This window comes from Polypterus senegalus, chromosome 8, assembly GCF_016835505.1.
Source record: "Polypterus senegalus isolate Bchr_013 chromosome 8, ASM1683550v1, whole genome shotgun sequence".
NCBI classification, from domain to species: Eukaryota; Metazoa; Chordata; class Cladistia; order Polypteriformes; family Polypteridae; genus Polypterus; species Polypterus senegalus.
This window is the reverse complement of record NC_053161.1, coordinates 186,613,742-186,623,538: the sequence shown is the minus strand read 5'-3', so window position 1 is coordinate 186,623,538 and position 9,797 is coordinate 186,613,742.

The window sequence follows — 9,797 nt, the reverse complement described above, 5'->3', positions numbered from 1 at the left end:
GAACTTAAGAATGGTGACCAGCAGGGGTCAGTGCTTGGGCTACTGCTATTTTTAATGTATATACAGATGTGTGTATACTGTATGTACTGTATGTAGTTTATTCAAAATAGCAGTGTGAAGGCAAAGGGGCCAACAAGTGCTAAATACCTCTGGGAACTCCTTCAAGACTGTTGGAAATCCATTTCAGGTGACTACCTGTTGAAGCTCATTGAGAGAATGCTAAGAGAGAGTAAAAAAGTCATCAGAGCAAAAAGTGGCTATTTTGAAGAAACTAGAATATAAAACATGTTTTCAGTTATTTCACCTTTTTTTCTTAAGTACATAACTCCACATGTGTTCATTCATAGTTTTGATGCCTTCAGTGAGAATCTACCAATGTAAATGGTCATGAAAATGAGAAGGTGTGTCTAAACTTTTGGCCTGTACTATATATATATATATATATATATATATATATATATATATATATATATATATATATATATATATATATATATATTGTGGCAGTAGGGGGCAGTAGTGCACCCTCGAACCCTCAGGTACGACTCCCGAGACCAGGTAACAGTCCAAGACTCTTTTTATTTTCTTTCAGTGCACCAAGCACCTTCCACACTACTCATTAACTACAAATAACCACACTCTAATAAACACAATAACCTCTCCTCCTCGCCCAGACACTTTGCTCCTCTCCCACCCAGCACAGCTCAGTGTCTGGACTGAGGCACCGTCCTTTTATAGGCCCCGACCCGGAGGTATTCCTGTCCCAGCAGTCTGTTATTCCTTCCGGGTCAGGGCAATCAGTCTATGACTTCAACCCGGGAGCACGCCATACCTTCCTGTCACGTGACCGTGACGTACTCCCGGGTCATAAGGCACAACAGAGCCCATAAGTCCCCACAGCGACTCCTGGTGGCGCCCAAGGTATCCAGCAGGGCTGTGTATAAACACCACAGAGTCCATAAGGCCCTGCTGGACCTCGGAGCACGATCCCGCTGTCTGGAGAGCTCCTCCTGTCGGCCTGGGGGTGCGGACCGGCCTCGGAAGCCGGCAGTCTTCCACAATATATATATATATATTGTGGTCTATGGCCTATGTCTGGGAGTGGTGGAGAGTTTATTGATAGTGTATTGTTTAATTGAATGAGTATTGTGGAGAGGAGGATGCTTTGTGCACTGTTGTGTATTAATAAAGTCAACATTTGGACATTTACCTGGTGTCTGACGTATTGTCCAATGGTTCAAGGGAGCGATAGCGCCCCCTATCAGTCATAGTGGCGTAGTCGGCAAGATTCTCTGTCCATTGATTTGGCAAGGAATCTGTTACAAAATTTTCTGTGGGCAGAGAACCTCGAGAAGACAACGTACAGGCAGGCAACAACAGCACTGAAACCCACCTTCACCAAGTCTGATATGGGAAAGAAGAAGGGCAAGCAGAGCAACATCGCCAGCAGGAGAGCCACGCTCGTAATGGCCGACGCTTCGGGAGGAGCTACGGAGCACCTACACAAGTCGGGAGAAGCCTCCAGAGACAGACGATCGCTCTGAGGTACGTGCCGGGAATTCAATCGATAATCCGTTTAAAATAACTCACTTTGTCCCGTGCATGTACCTTGGAGAAGATCACCTGGAGGCTCTGCGGTAGGAAGGAGACTTTCTTGAAGATAGTGGTGCGTTCCTGTTCGAGTCGATGATCCCTAAAGAGGACTTCCAAATGTCGGCAGCCGGCGAGGGACACGTGATCAACCCCGTGTGTTCTGGGAAGGAGGAAGTCCGCGTCCCGCTGTTTGCGCCTTCGTCTGCGAAGAGACGGACTTGGACTTTCCGAAGGGGAAGGGGGAGGTGAGCAAAGATAGATAGATAGATAGATAGATAGATAGATAGATAGATAGATAGATAGATAGATAGATAGATAGATAGATAGATAGATAGATAGATAGATAGATACTTTATTAATCCTGAAGCACCTCTCACCCCACAAAAAAGTAAGGAGGGCCAGGAAATGGCTGATTGATCCGTCAACAAATTGACACAGGCAGATTGCAGTCAGCCAAAGATGGCGGCCCGGTCCTCCCAAGAGAACTCCAAACACCAGAAGCCTCCGCGAAGCCCGTCAGAGCACGTTCCGACAGCGGGAGTGTTCATTGGCTCCCAGCCAGATGGTAAGGTGAACAAGGAAGTAAGTCTACCTCCGGCCGAATTAATTAACTGTTTTGAAATGCGGGAACTCGAGAAATTGATCAAGCTCGTAAAAGGCATTTTGCAGATGCTGACAGCAATTAAGAAGATTGTTGGAGACCTGGGAGAGACGGCCGAAGCGTCAATAAAGAAAGTGAATGAGTTCCTGCGGCATTTAGGCCGGGAATCTCCCGTATTATATGATTTGGCGGTACAGGTAGGTAATGCCGGTACCGTACAACATACAGGGACGCAGTGTGATCCGGGTCCGCAATTGATAAGTAGCGGGTGCCAAGTCACGGCATGCCCTACAAAACAGTGCGGAACGTTGACCGAGTGGTCGGGGGAAGGGCCTATCGAGCAGCTGAATGGTGCTGTATCTCGGAGCGATTCTGTCCTGAAGACCCCAATCTGTTTAATAAGTAAATCTAGGGTGCTTTGTGCACTGTTATGTATTAATAAAGTCAACATTTGGACATTTACCTGGTGTCTGACATATTGTCCAAGGGTTCAAGGGAGTGATAGTGCCCCCTATCTGTCACAATATATATTGTAAGCTGGAGGGGTGATCGCACCCCAAGAGGACACAGATGCCCCTGGGAATACCCCTGAAACACAGTCTACCTTCACGTTGCTCCTTACCCTTCTCACTTGTGCTATAATGCATAATAAAGCCCTCGCGCGGTACTCCACTAACTTAAAAGCCTTGTGCAGCGCCTGTCAGTTTTGTTATTGATTGTTTTGCTTTTTCTCTCTCTCTCTCTCTCTCTCTCTCTCTCTCTCTCTCTCTCTCTCTCTCTCTCTCTCTCTCTCTCTCTCTCTCTCTCTCTCTCTCTCTCTCTCTCTCTCTCTCTCTCTGACATTCTCTGCTCTTAGCGGAACTGTCATCTCTGACTTGTCATGGAGCACGTTTAAACTTTTGAAAAAGAAACAAATGTTTGTTTGCAGTGTTTGAATAAAATTCCTGTTTCCTTCAACCTCCTGTGTCTCTGTGCAAATCTGTGACCCAAGCGTCACAATATATATATATTTGATATTTCCATGAGCCCATAAGCAGAGACACCAGAGAAACACTTACTAAAAGAATAAAACAATTAAAAGAAAAAATATAGAGAGAGTTGACGAACAGATGAAACAACTAATAATGTAGCAGGGTGGCCATTTAACAACGTGCTGGCTCTTTAAAAGTACTTGAGCCTACCTGGAAGAGGCCAACTCCCCTAGGCTCAATATATAGTGGCCAAGGCACAAACCAAGAGGAACAAATATTAACAAAAAACAACAATTTTAAAGAATTCTTTAGGGTTGAGTTCTTGTTTTGTTAGTTTTTTTAATTCTCTTTTGAAATCATATGTTGTATAAGTTTCGTAAATTATATCTGTTGGATTGAACACTTGTTACTTTCCTGAACTAAATTTAATAAACAAAAAAAGTATTCATTAAGAAAATGTATATATTCAAGAAAACAATAATTTAAACAATATCAACAATTGCTATATTAAAAAAACAAACAAAAATATCAAGTTACTTTATTAAATAAATTACTGTAAAATAAAAATGCATGAATCTAAAATTAAATAACACTGAATTCAAAGTGCAAATTGAAAAAAAAAACAATTCTTAACATCCAAAAAAAATATATATATATATAAAAATTGGATTTAGATGGTTCTTGTCAGTAATATGACTTTCTTTGATTTGCTGTGGTTCTTGACTTGTTCTGGAGGATTTTGATTTTAATGTCACTTGCTTTGGATTGCATTTTTAGGCGTGTTCTTCTTTCTTATTGTTTTCTTTTTGTTAATTGTTTTACTACCCCTTTAAAGTCTTGATCCCAGAATGCTTTGGGGACCTTGAGTGGGCCTGGACTGGCAGATGGAAACAAGAGAAAGGTGGCGCTTTGAAGCAGGTGGAGGGTGTGACACGTCTAGTTTGAGAGTACCGAGGAGTCTGATCGAGTTGGCCAGTTATGAAGTGCTGTGGTTTTAAGTGTCATTCTGAACCTGATTCAAATAAAATTAAATGCATTGGGCCTTAATGAAGAAGGTTATGTAAATCTGGGCTCACCTTGGAACAAACTTCAAACTAGGGCTATAAGCTTAGTTTTAGCGACTCAAGGACTCCTGCTTCAAGGCCTTGTAATTTGTTAGTTTTTTATTACTTAATATCACTTATTTAACAAAGCAGAAAATAATGTCTATCCCAATCATTTTTGTTCTAATACCTGTCATTTTTTGGTGCTAAAGAGAAGCATATTTTAATAAACCCTTGTAAACACTGGAGAAGGAGGCTTCTCTCTCAAAAGGCATTTTGTATTACTTTTAAAATTAATTATTGCCTGTATCAACACAGCAAAATATAAAACACTGTTCATGGTGGCAGACAGCGGTGATTAAACATTCAAATGAGAATTTCACAGGAGTCTGCAGATGTGATAATGCACTTAAACTATCCTCCATTTGACACTTTTCTAAGTTTAATTTTACTTTTACTGTTTGTAAAGAACTTAGAGATCCACTTATGTATGAAAATGTGCAACACATTTTTTTTCTTTTACTCTGTATGTAAAGTGACCTTTGGTTTGTGAAAGGCGCTCTATAAATGTAACTTATTATTTTTAGTACATATAAATGTTGAAGTTGTTGTTGTTTAAGATCTCCTAAAGCCGTCCTGCATGTCAGCTCTTCATATCTGAACTTCTTTATCAGTAAAAGATTCTGAAATTTCGCCTCCAGCCTCTCCGTTCTGAGAAGACCACCACAAGTGTCCTCATCACAGAACTCACTTTACAGCAGTGAGGACTCGCCACTTTGAAATAATCTCAGTAAGAATACAGTTTATTTATAGAGCATCACTCCTGTGCTCAAAGCACTTCACTAATAATCACAATAGGAATGAAAAAAGAAAAAGATCCCATTAATAACACTGGACAGAAACCAATGGCAAACATTAAACAACAACTAACAGATACGTAAATATATGAAAGACAAAGTTCTGAATTTGAATCAGAAACAATTAAAGGGTAGAAAAAGAGCAAAATTGCTACAATAAAGCATTTAACAAATAACACGATTTATATAACTTGTATATAATATGTAGAGATGTAAATTTGGACATTAAGGTTACCAGCAATGATAAAGACTGGTGAGTAGGACAGGACTCTGTTTTGTTGTCAGTCTCAGAGCCCACCACTCATCACTGGCTCTTCATTTGAGGTTCAGTTCAGATCTAACAATCCCACCCTGACTTCCACCCTGACCTGAGCTGCTGTGAAGTTAAACCAGAAAGAGTCGCCTCATTTAGAGATGCAGACTCATTACATTTTTCAAAATTACAATACAAATGTCAGCAGCAGTTTTTCAATAAAGCAGTGAGCAGGGTCACTTGTCACAAAATGACATACTCGGCTACAGATCTCCTTTACTGACATTTTCTTACATTCCTCTGCAGCACAGATCTCATCTCCAATACTACCAGCATATCTCTGCCATCCTCAATGCCACTAAGGAACCTCCAGCAACTCAAAGAAATTCCAGAAAAGGAACTGAAAGACTTACAGCAATGAAGCAGCAGTAGCAGCAGCAGACCCCTCAACTCTGGCAGGGGTTGTCAGCTGTGAGGCCGCACCGTAGACCACAGCAGGACTTGGCTTGTCTGTCAGCTCACAAAGCTGCTCTTCTACATTCCAACAAACTGAAAGCAGGAAGTGCAGTTTTGTGAATGAAAAATAAACAGGAATGTTCTCTGGTGAGTCCTCTTCAGCCCCCAGGGTGCCACTTTACCATCCAGTGCTCCACTTTCACCCTCCAATCTTGGATACAATTATGATGGTGACATCTGTACATTTCTTTGGATCCACAGTGCTAACAGAGTGAACTCTCTGATCAGACATCATCCTCCATACAAACAGACCCTCGTCCAGCTCGGTGATGTCCAGATGATGTGAGGTCTGTTGATGGACATGATCCCTGCAGCTCTCTCATGAATGTGGCCATTGTCTCTTATAAAGACAATTCAACACTAAGAGCCTTGCACATAAACAACAAGACTGACCCCATCAGCCAGCTACTTGTTTTTATTTATTCTTGGGAGAAATGGAAGGACTGAGCTTCTTCAATGTCAATTTTAAGTTTATTTTGATGTATCAAGTACATGAGTCAAAGAAATTCTTACATGCATGTCTCCCACAAACTACTAACAGGAGTGTAAAACAAACAAGAGACAAAGCAGTCGAATATTGGAGAAAAAATGTAAGAGAAACTGATTCCATTGTCAGCATGAGTAGATTTGGGCAGCCTAAGGTCACGTGATCCACAATGGCCAATGAGCAGGTCTAAATACAGTTAGAAATCACAGCTAGAGAAGGGGTCCCAAAGTCCTCACCACCTGACTTCAATGTCTGAAACTTTGAGTGATTTTAATTCTTATGAGGGTCCCGGACCTTTGGGATTCATCTATGATCTTACAGCTCCTGCTCAGTGAGATATAAACTGCTACCTCATCACATTAGAAAATGTTTGATCAGAAAAATTTTGACATTTATAAAAATTCATTTAAATGGATGACTTCACTCAAATCTCATAAACTTTTTTGTAGTTCAGCCAGGGCTGTTGTATTGAATCAAGTGTATTCCTCATTTGTTTGTTATTTTTCAGATATTATTTGCCCTTTAATGTTATTTACTTTATCACTTTGACTTTTTTAATGTAAGCAATTTTCTGATTTTTGTTTATTACTGTTTAATAATTATTCAGTAGTTGTTTGTTATGTTTATGATATTTTTTGTATTCTGTGGGTAAAACACCAGGAGTCAGGTCCACCAGGGTGAGACCTGACTTGGGAAACCAGAAATGGTGGTGCGCTGGTCTGACTTTAGTTATTTTGAGGCTAGCGATAATTTTGCTACTTTGGATGTGGGACTTAACCCAGCCACAGGGGATGCACAAACCAGTGTGTTTCTTTGTGCCGGTCCCAAGCCTGGATAAATGGGGAGGGTTACGTCTGGAAGGGAATCCAGTGTAAAATTTTGCCAAATCAAATATGCGGAAAACAATTCAAATTTCCATACCGGATCAGTCGAGCACTGGGTTAACAATGACCACCACCAGTACTGTTAGCAAACAGGGTGCTGGTGGAAATTGGGCTACTGTTGGCCAAAAAAGAAGAAGGGGAAGAAGAGGGGACAGATGTGTCTGGTGGCAGGAGGAGAGGAGTAAGGTAAAGAGAGTGGAACTGAGGGTCGGAATTTTGAATGTTGGCAGTATGACTGGTAAGGGGAGAGAGTTAGCAGATATAATGGAGAGAAGGAAGGCTGACATATTGTGCGTGCAAGAGACTAAATGGAAGGGGAGTAAGACCAGGTGGATCAGAGGTGGGTTTAAATTGTTCTATCATGGTGTGGACAGGAGGAGAAATGGGGTAGGAGTTATTCTGAAGGAACAGCATGTCAAGTGTGTTTTGGAGATGAAAAGAGTGTTAGACAGAGTGAGGATGATGAAGCTGGAAATTGAGGTGTGATGATGAATGTTGTTAGTGCATAGTTGGGTGTACAATGGGTGAGAAAGAAGATTTTTGGGATCCATCAGTATGGAAATTTGTATTGTTTTCTGCATGATGACAAAATTTTACACCGGATACCCTTCCTGAGGTAACCCCTCCCCATTTATCCGGGCTTGGGACCGGCACGAAAAAACACGCTTGTTTGTGCATCCCCCTTTGGCTGTGTTACTATAAATAAAAGTGTACTATTTCTTAAGCAGTTTTTATATATATGTGTAAAGGATTTTAAATAAACAGACTGTTGGTGTTTGCAGGGCGGCATGGTGGCGCAGTGCGTAGCACTGCTGCCTTGCAGTTAGGAGACCTGGGTTTGCTTCCCAGGTTCTCCCTGTGTCTGTATGGGTTTCCTCCGTGTACTCCAGTTTCCTCCCACAGTCCAAAGACATGCAGGTTAGGTGGATTGGCGATTCTAAATTGTCCCTAGTGTGGGTGTGTGTGTCCTGTGGTAGGTTGGCGCCCTCCCTGGGATTGGCTCCTGCCTTGCACCCTGTGTTGGCTGGGATTGGCTCCAGCAGACCCTTGTATTTGGATTCAATGGGTTGGAAAATGGATGGTGTTTGCTTGATCCTCATGGCTGCCTGCATTGGACAATAGAGGATATAAATGATGATAAAACATTTTATTTATGTTTTTCCATAAGCAAAAATCTAGAAATAAACTACAAATTAAATATAGAAATACATTAGGTATCTTTTTAAACATTCTTTATGCAGAAATTCAAAACTTTACTATCTGCACCTAGTTTCTTCAGAAATATGAATACATAAAAATTTTCATCATATTTCTCTACTGCTATAAATAATTATTTGACATTGAAACTTTAAATATTCTGCACTAACTAACTTTGAACTACAACATGGATAAATATTCAGGAGAGGAAAGGCTTAGAGGACAGTCTGTGTGACGTGGACACTTCAGGGCTGTGTGAGTTCCACTTTTGGCAATTTATTTAGCATAAGGTATAGAATCAGATGAATTATCAATGTCTGTTCATTCTTCAAAGCTTAGAAATGAAAACTTCATAGAAAGGGAAGCGACTCATAGTTGAACTTCAAAGCATCTAAATAATGAATCCAAGATAAAATACCTTTTTAAAATGGTAGATGGTGGCACCTTGGCTGTGACATCATCTTTTAGTGTGATTATGAAATTTACTGTAGTGTAAATTAGTTTATTAATAAAGCACATTTAAAACACTGACCAAAGTGCTTCCATTAAAATATAGGTAAAAAGAACTACATTCTAAGACAGGAAAAAATGAAAAAAGAAGAAATAAAACACAATAAAGCCATAAAAGGAATTAATGATAATGAAATGTTAAAAGAGAAAAGACGCCCTTTCAGTCTTAATGTTCAAATAGCCACAGTTGTTAAAGACCTGAGATAAGCAGGTAGATCGTTGCAGAACAGAGAGGCGGCTGTTTGAAAAGCACACTCACCTTTAAGTTTTAGTCGAGCCCTCAATACCACAAAGAGTGTCTGCTGATCAGACATCCTTACCTGGCAAGAGAGAATGTAAAGCGGGTAATGGCTGACTAGGAAGGAGCAAATCCATTCAGGTGACTAAAAATAAACAGCAGCACCTTAAAATCAACCCTGTCACGGTCTGGGGAGGTCAGCACAGGAGAAACATTGTCACGCTTATGTATGCATAAAACAGCGACCTTTTATACTAAAGGATTGATGACAATACTTGTGATTTATGGGTAAACACCAAATAGAAACTTCACTCTGCATGTAGCAACAGAGCAGTCACTGACAATTTAACCAGCAGACACCACCATCCACTGAAGAATACAGTGTCTTTCAACAAGGCAGGAGAGAAACAACACCCTCAGCTGAAACACTTGAAGCTGTCTGCCTTTAATTCAATAGTCTAATTTTCTTATGAGTCTAATTGAGCTCTGCTTTTTATATCTTGAAAAAAGATGAGTCCAAAAAGTGTACATAGAAGTAAAGCTGAGGTTAGTATTATTAATGTTCTGGTTAGGAGTCCCAAGCATACCAAACCTGGTGTGCGGCTTCCAGAATAATCTACTAAAAGAATCCCAGGACCTGTTTCTGC